The sequence below is a fragment of the Gossypium raimondii genome, chromosome 9 (genome assembly GCF_025698545.1).
Source record: "Gossypium raimondii isolate GPD5lz chromosome 9, ASM2569854v1, whole genome shotgun sequence".
Lineage (NCBI taxonomy): Eukaryota > Viridiplantae > Streptophyta > Magnoliopsida > Malvales > Malvaceae > Gossypium > Gossypium raimondii.
Genome location: NC_068573.1, coordinates 9,643,386 through 9,656,479, shown reverse-complemented (window position 1 = coordinate 9,656,479; position 13,094 = coordinate 9,643,386).

Here is a 13,094-nt window from a genome sequence, read left to right as displayed (position 1 = left end):
CTGAAAAAAAAGGAGAAACTGTTTGGTCTCTCCTCCTCCGACGCGGTGCTGGTGAGATTTTCTTTTTTTTTCTTTTGGTTTATTTTTTAATAAAAATAAATATGAAAATAAAATAAAAATAAAAAAGAATCGAATAAGAAAGTAAAAAAAATCTCAAATGCTCTGTTTTCGTTTTTTATTTAATATTTGTAAAAAAGGGAAGAGGAAGCAATTACAGTGCTCATATTCGGCTTATATAACCGATTTTTAAATCCTTAAACTTCTATTTTTTGTCGTTTGCGATTGTTTCTTGCTGTTGTCCTCTTGCTCTTTATTTTTCTTACAGGCAATAGTACGTGTGGAGGAGGCTACGGTGACAGTAGCGGCAGACTAGCATGGCAGAGGCCTAGGCGCTAAGGGCGGTAGCAGCAAGGCATGCGGCGCTAGAGGCTTTGGGGCTAAGGTTTGCTACTGCTGAATGTTTCTTGTAGGGTGGTTGTTTTGGGCATAGGGTTAATGTGATTTGGGCTAGACTTTGGGTTATTAGGTTTTAGGTTTTATTTGGGCTTTGGGGCCATACTGAGCCTGCTGTAGATGGACTTTTTATTTTTGGGTTTACTTTTGTTTTGATATTTGGGCCCCGAGTAGAAATTGAGCCTTACAAAAGTGATTAAACATTAAACCCCAATGTCAACCTCTAAATACAAATATTTTATACTACATATAATAATTATAAATGATAATATAAATTTTATTCCATATATAGTAAATATTCATTTAAGCATAAATTGAAAATAGTGTTAGTTAGATTAAATGAATCTTACTTTAGTTGATATTATTATTGTCATAATAATTAGAAAAAACGTTAATTTGAGCCCATTTAAGAGTGTAATCAGATTTTGGTGTAATTGTTTGTAGCTACAAAAGGATGGTATGCTTGGGTAATCATTGTAATTGGTGACTCCCATCAAGTTAGGTGTATTTGAAACACCTTAATTACACTTTTCTATTCTTAGGAGGAAGGTGAGAATTGGAACAATTACACAAGTAATTACACCCAAATTTAATTTTTTTTAAAAAAATTTATGCAAGAAATAATATTATATTATTATAAGCATGAAGTGTTTGAGTATTTGGATTGGTTATGACTGAAAATTTCTTATATTATTATAAATCCTAAAAAATATATTATAAAAATAATTTGTATATTTTATAAAGTTATAACAAAATATATATTATTTAAATTCTAAAAATTTCTAAAGTTATGGCCAAAAATTTTATTATAAGAAAATAATTTACATCTCATAGAAGTTATATAAAATATTTATGACAAACTATGAACATAACTTATTTATGTGTCCATGCTATATATTATAAAAGTAGTATACCTATCCATAAAAAATATTATAGTTTTTTATAACTTCTTTATATAATGGCAAAAATTATATCATTTATAAGAAGTGTTATGAAAGTTTTGAACAATTTATAAAATTATTTTTTATAAACGTTAAATATTATAAACATTATATTATTTTGACTTAATTTACATATTATAAAAAGGGATATAACCTAGTGTAAGTGTCATGGGGCTAGACCTTTCGTCTCGCAATTCTTGTGGCCTTAAGTGGTTTATTTGCTTCAAATGCGCTTAAATCAGCTTAACTCTCGCAAAGTGAGAATTCTCGCAGATTTTCTCTAAGGTACCGGAAATATAGAAGAAGCAACTTAAAGACAAAAAAAAAAACTCGAAAAAACATAATAGCCACAAAAAAGCAAAACACGCTAAGTATTTGAGTAAATGTTCTCAATATATTCTTTAACTAAATAATTCTTTTTTACTAACATATTCTCCTTGTCTTTTTTTACTAAATAATTATTGTTAGTCCTCCTCTTTCTGCGCTTAGTCAAATTTCACTTTATTCCTCATATTTCTTAAAATTTTCAATTTGGTCCTTCTTTCAAAATTTCAAATTCACATTTGTTCTTACTAATCTCCTTTCCCAATAACAATTAATTTTTATAAAAGAAATTATTTAGTAAACTCATTCTAATTTCTCAAAAGTTCCACTATTTACATTATGGAAACAATACTATTTACTATACTGAAATTATGTTGTGTTACAACATTCCCTCCTTAAAAAGTTTGGTCCTTAAAAAGTTTGGACCTTAAAATTTATCTATGATAAGTGTGAATACTATTGTCCATAAGCTCTCTTAAGTTTCCAAGTTCCTTCCCAAAGTTATGGCTCCTCCAAAGATCCTTGATTAACGACCTGCTTTTGTTTCTCATTTCTTTTGTTTAACAAGCGAATGTTTTGTTCAATCTCTCCTCATATTCAAAACGAGTTACGGATACCATAGATGAATCAAATATATTCCTTCAAAGCATTTTTACATGGCAGACATCATGGCTTAACTATGGTAGCAATTCTAACCAATGCGTTGTAAGATTAGTCATTTCACACAATACAATAAATCCAAGATTCAAGTTTTACTCAAATGCCAAAATAGAGAATCGTTTCCCCTTATAACACTTTCAATCACCTTTTAAATCACTTTTTATTTGACATCTTTTCATTTGAAACTCTATTAGGAATATTATATTTTCGGCAAGAGCAGTTCACTTTCCTTTAGCACTTTGAATTTTTTTCCTTCGATTTCTTAAATAAAACCAAGTCTATTTAACTCTTTTAACTAAACTCAACTTATTGTAACAGTGCCCTACATTTCCATCACATAACGTTTCACATTGAATCATCTATAAGATAATCTTGCAGCCACAATTATGATCCAATCATTTTCATGGAAGGTTTTGCTTCCCACTTCTTTCAAATACAGTAACAACAATTTAGAGTATGTCTTGTAGAGACAATGACCATCAAGTACATTGTAGTGACGATGGCACTTTACAAGCTCATTACATTTTATCCTTTCTCGGACACGAAATACATTTTTAATCTTCTGAAAAATTGTAGTACTTAATTTGTAATCATACAACATATACAACTCATGACAAAGACAAAAGCACTTATTAATCAACTTGAATTGTTATGACTCATTTTCATCTCAGTACTTCCTTTTTGTCGACGCAATACTATTATTGTCTATATTACTTATATACTATACCAAAGTTGATTTTATTTTCAAAAGTAGTCAACCTACTCTTAACTAATGTTTTCTTATCACACACTTTTATGGCTTTTAAATCTACAAATATAACACCCTAAACTTGTTATACCATAAAATCAATAATAAATTAAACTTGTGTACGATTAATTTCTCGATAAAGTGAAATAAGGAAAATAAAAGTGATAAAAGAGAAGGTTGAGTGATGTCAAAGAAAGTAGAATTGAGAATGGTATACTAAATTAAAGTAAGGACTAAATCAAAAGATGTAAAAGTTTTGAGGTTCAAGTATAATTATTCAAAATTTGAAGGGTTGAAGCATAAATATGATAAAATTGAAGGACAAAACTAAAAATAACCCAATTTCTTATAACATGAGATTGGTGTGCAGGGACCAAATTGAATAAGTGGAGAAATACGATGAACTAAATCACAAATTTACCAAAATTGAGAAGTGATTCAATTACGGAATTTTGAAGAAACATGAAGGGTAAAATGATCATTACCCAAAATAAATAATTATATGGTGTAATAATTAAAGAAGAAAAGTGTTGAAATACGATTGGTTGAATATTTTATTATAAGATATTTTAATTAATTAATTGAGATATTTGTATGAATGTATGAAGAAATTTCTTCATATTTTTCATGTACCAACGTGACCACCATTTTAAAAGGGGAGAAGTTCTCCTTTTCTTACGATTTGGTCTTTTACCATAAAATCTCATTAATTCTTCCAAATTCATTGAAAATTTTCATAGTCACCCAAAAGGAGAAGTGAAGTGGAGATACTAGAGAGTTAGAATATCAAATTAGAAGTAAGAAATTGATAGATGGGAGTGAAGAAAAATAGAAGAAAAGAAAATGACAGTGATGAAGTTAAGAAAGAAATAGAAGAGAAGCAAAAGAGGTAAGTTTTCATTTTAATTTCATTGATATTTCAAAGCATTAAATTAAGGTATGTAATAAATTGAGTGTTAAATATGTGAATTTTATTTAAGTAGTAGTGATGAAAAGTATATTATAAATTGTAATCCATAGATAGTGATATGATTTGTGTTATGAGAAGTTATGAAAAACTATATATTAATGATATGTGAGATTAAAGGATTAAATTGAATAATAATTTAAGTGTGATAATATACATAATCAAGTGATCTTGTATAAAAATTTGTGTTGGTATGAATGATATAAATCATAATAAGCAAATAAATTCATTAGAATAGTTTTGGACAGTAGTAGTAGTTTAACTTTGAAATTTTACAAAAAAATTGTGAAAATCAATTTAGAGGTTTAATTAAATATGTAATTAAAACTTATTAAGTCTAATTTTGCATAAAAGAAATGGTGTAAGTAATAGAATTGTAGATTATGATATATATGAATTTTCATGAGACAATGTCAAAATGATTTGAACTGCAGCTCGTGATATTCTCCCCCACCCATTCTCGCAACGCCCTCGTTGCGACTTTTGAATGGCACTGACTTGATTCGCCTTGGTCTCGTCTCAATGCCTTAACTTTTCCCTTCCTTTGGGACTTTTGCCTCGGCTTACGTTGCTTCTTAACTCGAACCGTCCTACTCGTTTGTACATCTCAACGACAAGAAGTTATGTCACTCTCTTGCCCCCATTCTAACTTGACTCAAATAGAATCTTCTTAATTCACAACACTTGGCTTCTCTTTGCCCACAGTCTTTCAGCTCCTTTGCTCAAGAACTTTGAAAGGGCCCCTACATTCTTGCCAAGTTAACAAGTTAGAATGTAACACACTATCAAAGTGTTCGGAATGTACCTTTACATTTACTCGGGCCAACTGTGCCACTTGCATCACTTCTTTTCCCTTGAAGTCTGATGCACCACCTACCTCTGCCATAGGTGGAAGCCTTGTCAATGACTCGATCAACTTTGACGCTTCACTCAAATTGAGTCTCATTGGTCCCAACTTCAGTATTTTCATCACAACTTTTTCCTCTAAGTCCGATGACAAACCCACCTCTTCCTTAGGTGGAAACCCCTCTAATGACTCCCCAAGCTCAGACGTTGCCTTTCCTTTGACTATAGCTTGCTTTAGATAGTTCTTCAACTCATACGGACCACGGCACAAGAAGCACTTCACTCGCTTCTTTTTGCTCATTTTTGCCCTATTGGCTTCTATTTCTCCCTTGCTCAAACCAAGCTTCTTAGGCTCCTTGTCTGCTCCATCGTTCCCTTCGATGACAGGCTTTCTTGTACACTTTCGCAACCTATGCGGACCATGACACAAAAAGCACTCAACTGGCTTCTTCTATCTTTCAGCCTCCTTGACTTCAACACCCCTTACGCTCAAACCAATCACCAAGGCCTTACCTATCGGCTTCTCCTTAAGCTCGAATTTCTTCAGGCATTTCTTCAACATGTGTGGACCATTGTAGAAAAAGCATTTCAACTTGTCCCTTTTCCTCTTGGGTTTCTTCTTCCCAACTCGTGGTTTCCCATTACCACCATTGTCGTCGTTGCCATTTCCATCAACAACATCTTTCATTTGATCCTTTTTACATACGCCCTTTTCCTCAGACTTGGAAGACCCAAGCTTGTCTTTCCCTAAACCAAGCTTCACCAGGGGCTCCTTTACTGTCATGGCTTTTAACAACTTTTGGACACATCTTTGTTCCACCTCCTGTCTGACCCACGACTTCAATCCATTTTGAAAAGCAAGCAATGCTTCTTTCTCGGTCACATTTGAAACTTAGAGAATGAGTTCCTTGAACTCTCGAACATACTCTCTCACTGTGCCCCGTTGCATTATCCCTTTCAACTTTGCTCGAGCTTCTTCCTCGATAAATTCTGGGTAAAACTGTCCCTTCAACTCACATTGAAACTCTTGCCACGTCCCAATCTCACCTTGTCTTTTATCCGTGGTCCTGCCTCACCACCATAAAAGTGTAATATTAGTAAGAAACACTGAACCAGTGTTTACCTTAACCGCCTCATCCACAATGCCTTTGGCACGGAAGTAGTTTTCCATCCTCCATAAGAAATTATCCACATTGCATACAGACCTTGTTCCCACAAACTCTTTCAGCTTCGAGACATCCTCGTTACTGAGTGCTGCACTTGACACTCCTTTCCCCACGGCTGCTCGGCACAAGGCTAGCTTTCCCTCGAGCTCCTCTATTATTATACTCAAAGCCATCGTCCTTGTAACAACCCAATTTTGACCCTAATCGGAATAGTAGTTTCGGGACCACAAATCTGAATCAGAAAAATATTTTAATATTATTTTTAGTGTCTATTATATGTTAAGTTATAGATGTGAAAAATTCGTGTGGAAATTTAATCGTTTGAATGTTCAATTCGATAAAAAGGGCTTAATCGCGTAAAATGAAAATTTGATGGTTAAATAAGAAAGTACTTAATTGTTGTTGACTTTATAAAATGAAGGCTTTATGTGGCAATTAGACCATTTTATTGGTAGTGGGTGACAATGGTCAAGAAAGACCTTGAATTATATGTTATATATATTTTATATTAAAGGTTAAGTTAGTAAACTAATAAATTGTTAATATATATGTTATAATAAAATTAAATAAAGCCATGGTTATTATTTTTCTTCCTTAGCCGAAACTAAACAAGAGAAAAAGAAAGAAAACATAGTTCTATTCAGCAATATTGAAGCTTAATTGAGGTTAGTTCTTTGTTCGGTTTTTGATAATTTTTACGTTTTTGGAATCGTTGCTTTGTGTACTTCAAAACCCATGTTTCAATTTTGTGAATTGATGATGATTTCGGAATATGCCATTGATGAATGTTTGAGTTTTATGATATTAGTTGATGAAATATGAAATATAGGTGTTAGATTAATATGTTTTGTCTTTGAATTTTTGGTGAAATTGAATATATAGGGTTAAATTGTGAAAATAAATTTTTAAGGGACTAAAATGTGAAATAAAAGAAATGTGTGGACTTGTATGAAGTATAGGAACATTCGGCCCTAGCTTAGTGTGGGCAAATTTTGTGTATTTTGTGTTTGGTGCAAAAAGGACTAAATTGCAAAAAGTGTAAAATGTCAAGGGCAAAATGGTAATTTTCTCATTTATGTATTTTTGGATTTAATTGAATGTTTTGAAGAATAAAAAGGTTAAATTTGAATATGTTTAGATCGAGAAACGAAGAAAATGGATTTGGATCGGGGAAAAACGAAAGTAGTTGAATAGTCGACCGTGTCCGCTGATATCTGAGGTAAGTCTATTAGCTATTTAATTTTATTAAATTAGTATATGTGTATGTATATCAATTTTTTTTTGTTGAGTTAAATTTAAAAGTATAAAATTCGAATTGAATGTATGAAATTATATATATATATGTGTGATAGGTTCGAATGACTATGAACATGCAAATATGCATGTAAATGTCCTTGTAATAAATTTAGGTATGAACATATATGTATGTATAATTATATTCGAATATACATGTGTATACATGTAAATTTTGTTGTATTGAATTTAGGTATGAAATTACAAAGGTATGAGATATATTCAACATATGCATGTATGTGTGAATAAGGTGTGAATTTAGTATAAAATATTTGTATAAGTTGGAGCAAATAAGCATGTATACTTATGAATAAATATTTATATTGAGTATAAGTATGAAATTATATTTATACATATATATGTGTTAAATTTGAATATGTATGAGTATATAGGTATATGTTCTTGTTTGAATATAAGCATAGAGTAATATATATTTGTTAGATTCGAATATGTATATATGTAAATGTATAAGATCTTGTATTCAAATGGTATATGAAATTATATAGATATATATGGAATTCAAATGTTAAAAGTACATAGTATATTATAAGTTAAATATTATGATATTAGTAGTGGAATCTAAAGTATGAGGTTATATGTATAAATGTGTTTCGGTTGAATTATTGAATTATTTAAGTTAGATTTGATGATTGGGATTTATATATATCCATGTATTTTAAAGATATAAGTTATGAATATTGAGCTGAATTTTATGTGGATTTTATATACAAATATGAGATACAACTTTTGTGAATTGAGATTCTTTTGTTAAAGCTCAGTACCAATCGGATTATTGCCAGTGAAATTATTCAGACTATACGTCTAGCAGGCTAAGTGCCGGTGATCTGAATCAGGTTATAAACCTAGCAAGCTAAGTGCCGGTGATCCGAATCAGGTTATAAACCTAGCAGGCTAAGTGCCGGTGATCTGAATCAGGTTATAAACCTAGCAGGCTAAGTGCCGGTGATCTGAATCAGGCTATAAGCCTAGCAGGCTAAGTGCCGGTGAATCTGTTAAATTAAGTGATTATATGCATTTGATATATATATATATGATTTTGGTTATATGTAATGGATAAGCATATGAACATTTGTTTATATGTATTTGATGAGCATATAAACGTTTGGATCTTTGTGTTTAGTTAGTAGGCACATATATTGGTTGTTATGAAAACTGTTGAATATATGTATGCATTCGGCATATGTGGATTATAAGTATAGATGTGCATTTGGCTCATGTAGTTGATAAGTAACAATATAAGCTTTTGACATATGTATTTGAAAGATCATAGATATGCATTCGATGAAATGCAAATGATAAGTATACTAGCAATCAAGATATGCAATTAATGATTATGTTTGTAACTTGATTTATAACATATAATGTTTATACATATGTTAGTTTATAAGTATTTTAGATATGCTATAAACTTACTAAGCTATAAAAGCTTACTTTGATTGTTTTGTCCATTTGTTTTATAGATAAAAATCAAGTCAGCAGACTCGTGGATCAAGAGCGAAGATCATCACTCTATCTCTTGTCTCTGAGATGAAATGTTTAAATTTTAACTTATGGCATGTATAGGCTAGATAATATTTTGGGAGTCGTACTTTAATGTACTCAGTATATATATAATTAATAGCCATACGAAATTAGCTTATTTTTCTTATGGTTTAACTGAACAGAAATGTTATGTTTTGTTATAAAAGGTTAAAGTAGAATTTATAATTATACTTACTTAATATTTGACTAAGTTAACATAAATGTAAAATTTTTGAATTCTACTGAATGTCTGTGTTAAGTTGTGTTTTGTCAGGTAACGCCTCGTAACCCTAATTTATCGACGTATACGGGTTAGGGGTGTTACATTTTATTGGTATTAGAGCTACGGTTTAGTCGACTCTAGGACTAACGTAGCGTGTATGAGTCTAGCTATACATGCCATATTTTATACTGAGATAGTGTGATGACTTCTGCATCTAAAAATGTGTTTTTGTATAGTAATGGATCCCGATCGAGCCGTAGCTGATGATGTTGAGAGTATAGCGCCTGCTCCCGTGCAAGGGACAGAGCCGATAGATTCTAGACCAACCTCGAGTAACCAGGTGGAAGAGGCTAAACAAGCCTTCTACCAAATGATGAACGACTGGTTTACTTAATATATTCGGACTAATCCGGCTGCACAACAACCTCCACCCCCTATTAATCCATCATCGATTCCTATTATACCTCAAGTGAGTGATCCGATGAGATTACTTAAGCCTCCTGTTGATAAAATTCGAAAACACAGGGCCGAAGAGTTCAGAGCCACTGATTATGATGATGCTGAGCGAGCTGAATTCTGGCTCTATAATACTATTCGAGTGTTTGATGAGTTATCTTGCACCCCTGATGAGTGCTTGAAATGTGTCATATCTTTGCTACGGGACACTGCATATCACTGGTGGAATACACTAGTATCGGTGGTTCCAAAAGAACAAGTGACTTAGGAATTCTTTCAGACTGAGCTCTGTAAGAAGTACATCAGTCAGAGGTTCATTGATCAGAAACGTAAGGAATTTCTTGAATTGAAATAGGGTCGGATGACAGTGACAAAATATGAGCTAAAATTTGTGAGACTCAATAGATATGCTCGAGAGTGTGTTTCGACTGAAGCTATTATGTGTAAAAGATTTGAAGATGGGCTGAATGAAGATATTAAACTGTTAGTTGGCATACTTGAGATAAAAGAGTTCGTAGTACTTGTTGAACGAGCTTGTAAAGCCGAGGAGCTCGGGAAAGAGAAGAGAAAAGCTGACTATAAAGCTCGAGATTCCTGTAAAAGATCATTTAGTAAATCGTTCCAGTCGACCTCAAGGAAATTCAGAGAGGATCATAGCCGATCCAAAGCTATTGCAGGGTTTCCTAAACATGATCAAGATCGACCACCTGTGAGTTCACGAGCTACTTCAATTGCTAGTGTGGGTAATGTTCGACAAAATAGATTAGAGTGCAAGCATTGTAGTAAATGGCATCCAGGAGATTGCAGATTTCATGATCAGTCTTGCTTTAAGTGTGGATCAAAGGATCATTTTATTCGAGAGTGTCCGATGGTGGCCGAGCAAAATATCGTCTGAGTACCGCATCGAGTAATGTGCCAGTACGAGGTAGACCACCCAGGCATACGAGTAATGTTAGTGGTAGTCAGAGAGGGACAAAGGACACGACAAATCAATCTGAGGCTCGTGCACCTGCCAGAGCATATGCCATCCGTGCTCGAGAGGAGGCTTCTTCTCTAGATGTTATTACTGGTACTTTCACTCTTTATGATACTAATGTTATTGCATTGATTGATCCTAGTTCAACTCATTCTTATATGTGTGAGACTTTAGTATTCAGTAAGACTCTACCTGTTGAGTTTACTGAGTTTGAAATTAAAGTATCAAACCCCCTGGGCCGGTGTGTTTTGGTTAACAAAGTGTGCAAGAATTGTCCGTTGATGATTCGAGATTTATGTCTTCCAGCTGATTTGATGTTGTTCCCATTCGACGAGTTTGATATAATTTTGGGTATGGATTGGTTAACTATGCATGATGCTATAGTAAACTGCAAACGAAAAACTATTGATCTACGATGTCAGAATGATGAGATTATTCGGATTGAATCTAAAGATCTGAATGGTTTACCAGCAATAATATCCTTAATGTTGGCTCAGAAGTATGTGAGAAAAGGTTGTGAAGCTTACCTTGCATTTGTTCTTGATAGTAAAGTGACCGAAAAGAAGATTGAATCCGTACCAGTAGTGTGTGAGTATTCAGACATGTTTCCCGAAGAATTACCGGGTTTGCCACCTATTCGAGAGGTAGAGTTTGGTATTGAGTTAGTACCAGGGATGACTCCAATTTCGATAGCTCCGTACCGTATGGCACTGACCGAATTAAAAGAATTGAAAGTACAGTTGCAAGAGTTGACTGATAAAGGTTTCGTACGACCGAGTTTCTCTCCTTGGGGTGCACCAGTTCTATTTGTGAAAAAGAAAGATGGAACAATGAGAATGTGTATTGATTACTGGAAGCTCAATAAGGTGACTATAAAGAATAAATATTCGTTGCCACGTATTGATGATTTGTTCGATCAGCTAAAAGGGGCTTCAGTGTTTTCGAAGATAGATTTGAGATCAGGTTATTATCAGTTGTGAGTTAAAGACTCTGATGTGCGAAAGACAGCTTTTCGAACGAGGTACGGACATTATGAGTTCTTGGTTATGGCTTTCGGACTTACTAATGCACCTGCTGTTTTCATGGATTTGATGAATCGGATCGTTAAACAGTATCTGGACTGGTTTGTGGTAGTATTTATAGATGATATTTTGATTTACTCTCGTGACGAAACTGAGCATGCCGAACATCTGAGACTTGTGTTACAAACTTTGCGAGATAAACATTTGTATGCAAAGTTCAGTAAATGTGAGTTTTGGTTACGCGAAGTCAGTTTTCTGGGCCATGTTGTATCAGCATCGGGTATTCGGGTTGATCCGAGTAAAATTTCAGCTATACTTGATTGGAAACCTCCGAGAAATGTCTCAGAAGTTCGAAGCTTTCTGGGGCTCGCTGGTTATTATAGACGGTTCGTGAAAGGGTTCTCTATGATTGCGACCCCGATGACAAAGTTACTACAAAAAGACATTAAGTTTGACAGGTCAGAAAAGTGCCAGAAAAGTTTCGATCGGTTGAAAGTTCTTTTGATCAAGCTCGATCTTAGTTCAAATTTTAATCGTAAAGAGTTTGTTATCTATAGTGATGCATCTTTAAATGGTTTGGGCTGTGTTTTGATGCAGGAAGGCAAAGTTGTAGCCTATGCCTCGAGACAGTTAAAGCCGCATCAAAAGAACTATCCGACGCATGATCTGGAATTGGCCGCTATTGTATTTGCGTTAAAAATATGGCGTCACTATCTGTTTGGTGAAAAATGTCATGTTTATTCCGATCACAAAAGCCTGAAATATTTGATGACTCAGAAAGATCTGAATTTGAGACAGGGCCGATGGTTAGAATTGCTGAAAGATTACGAGCTTGTGATTGACTATCATCCGAGAAAGGCTAATGTTGTTGCTGATGCCCTAATAATTTATAATTATACTTACTTAGTATTTGACTAATTTAACATAGATGTAAAATTTTTGAATTCTATTGAATGTCTGTGTTAAGTTGTGTTTTGTCAGGTAACGCCTTGTAACCCTAATTTATCGATGTATATGGGTTAGCGGTGTTACAGTCCTGGCCATTGTTTCCTCTTTCAAAGCCTTCACCATGGCTTCGAGAGCATCGGTCCTCTCCGTTAACTTCTTCCTTTGGGAATCTAGCAACTCTTACACGCTATCCCTTTGGGAAGTGAGACACATGGTCACAAAGCCCCTAGACTACTTCCTCAAGTCATCTATGCTTTCCCCAAGTGCATTGTCTGACTCTTTCGCATCTTCCATGGACTCCTCAAGTTTACTCACGCATTCTTCAACAGCCAACAGCATTTCCCTCAAAGACTTTCTGGCCCACTTTTGTTCAAACTCTTATTTCGACATCCCAAAAGTGCCTTCAAACCAATAGCTCGGATACCACTTGCCACGGGGCTATATCTTTCATCTTACGATCCGTGTGGCCTTAGGCGATTCGTTCGTCCAAACTCGCCTAAGTCGGTTAAGTCCTCCAAGGCACAAATTT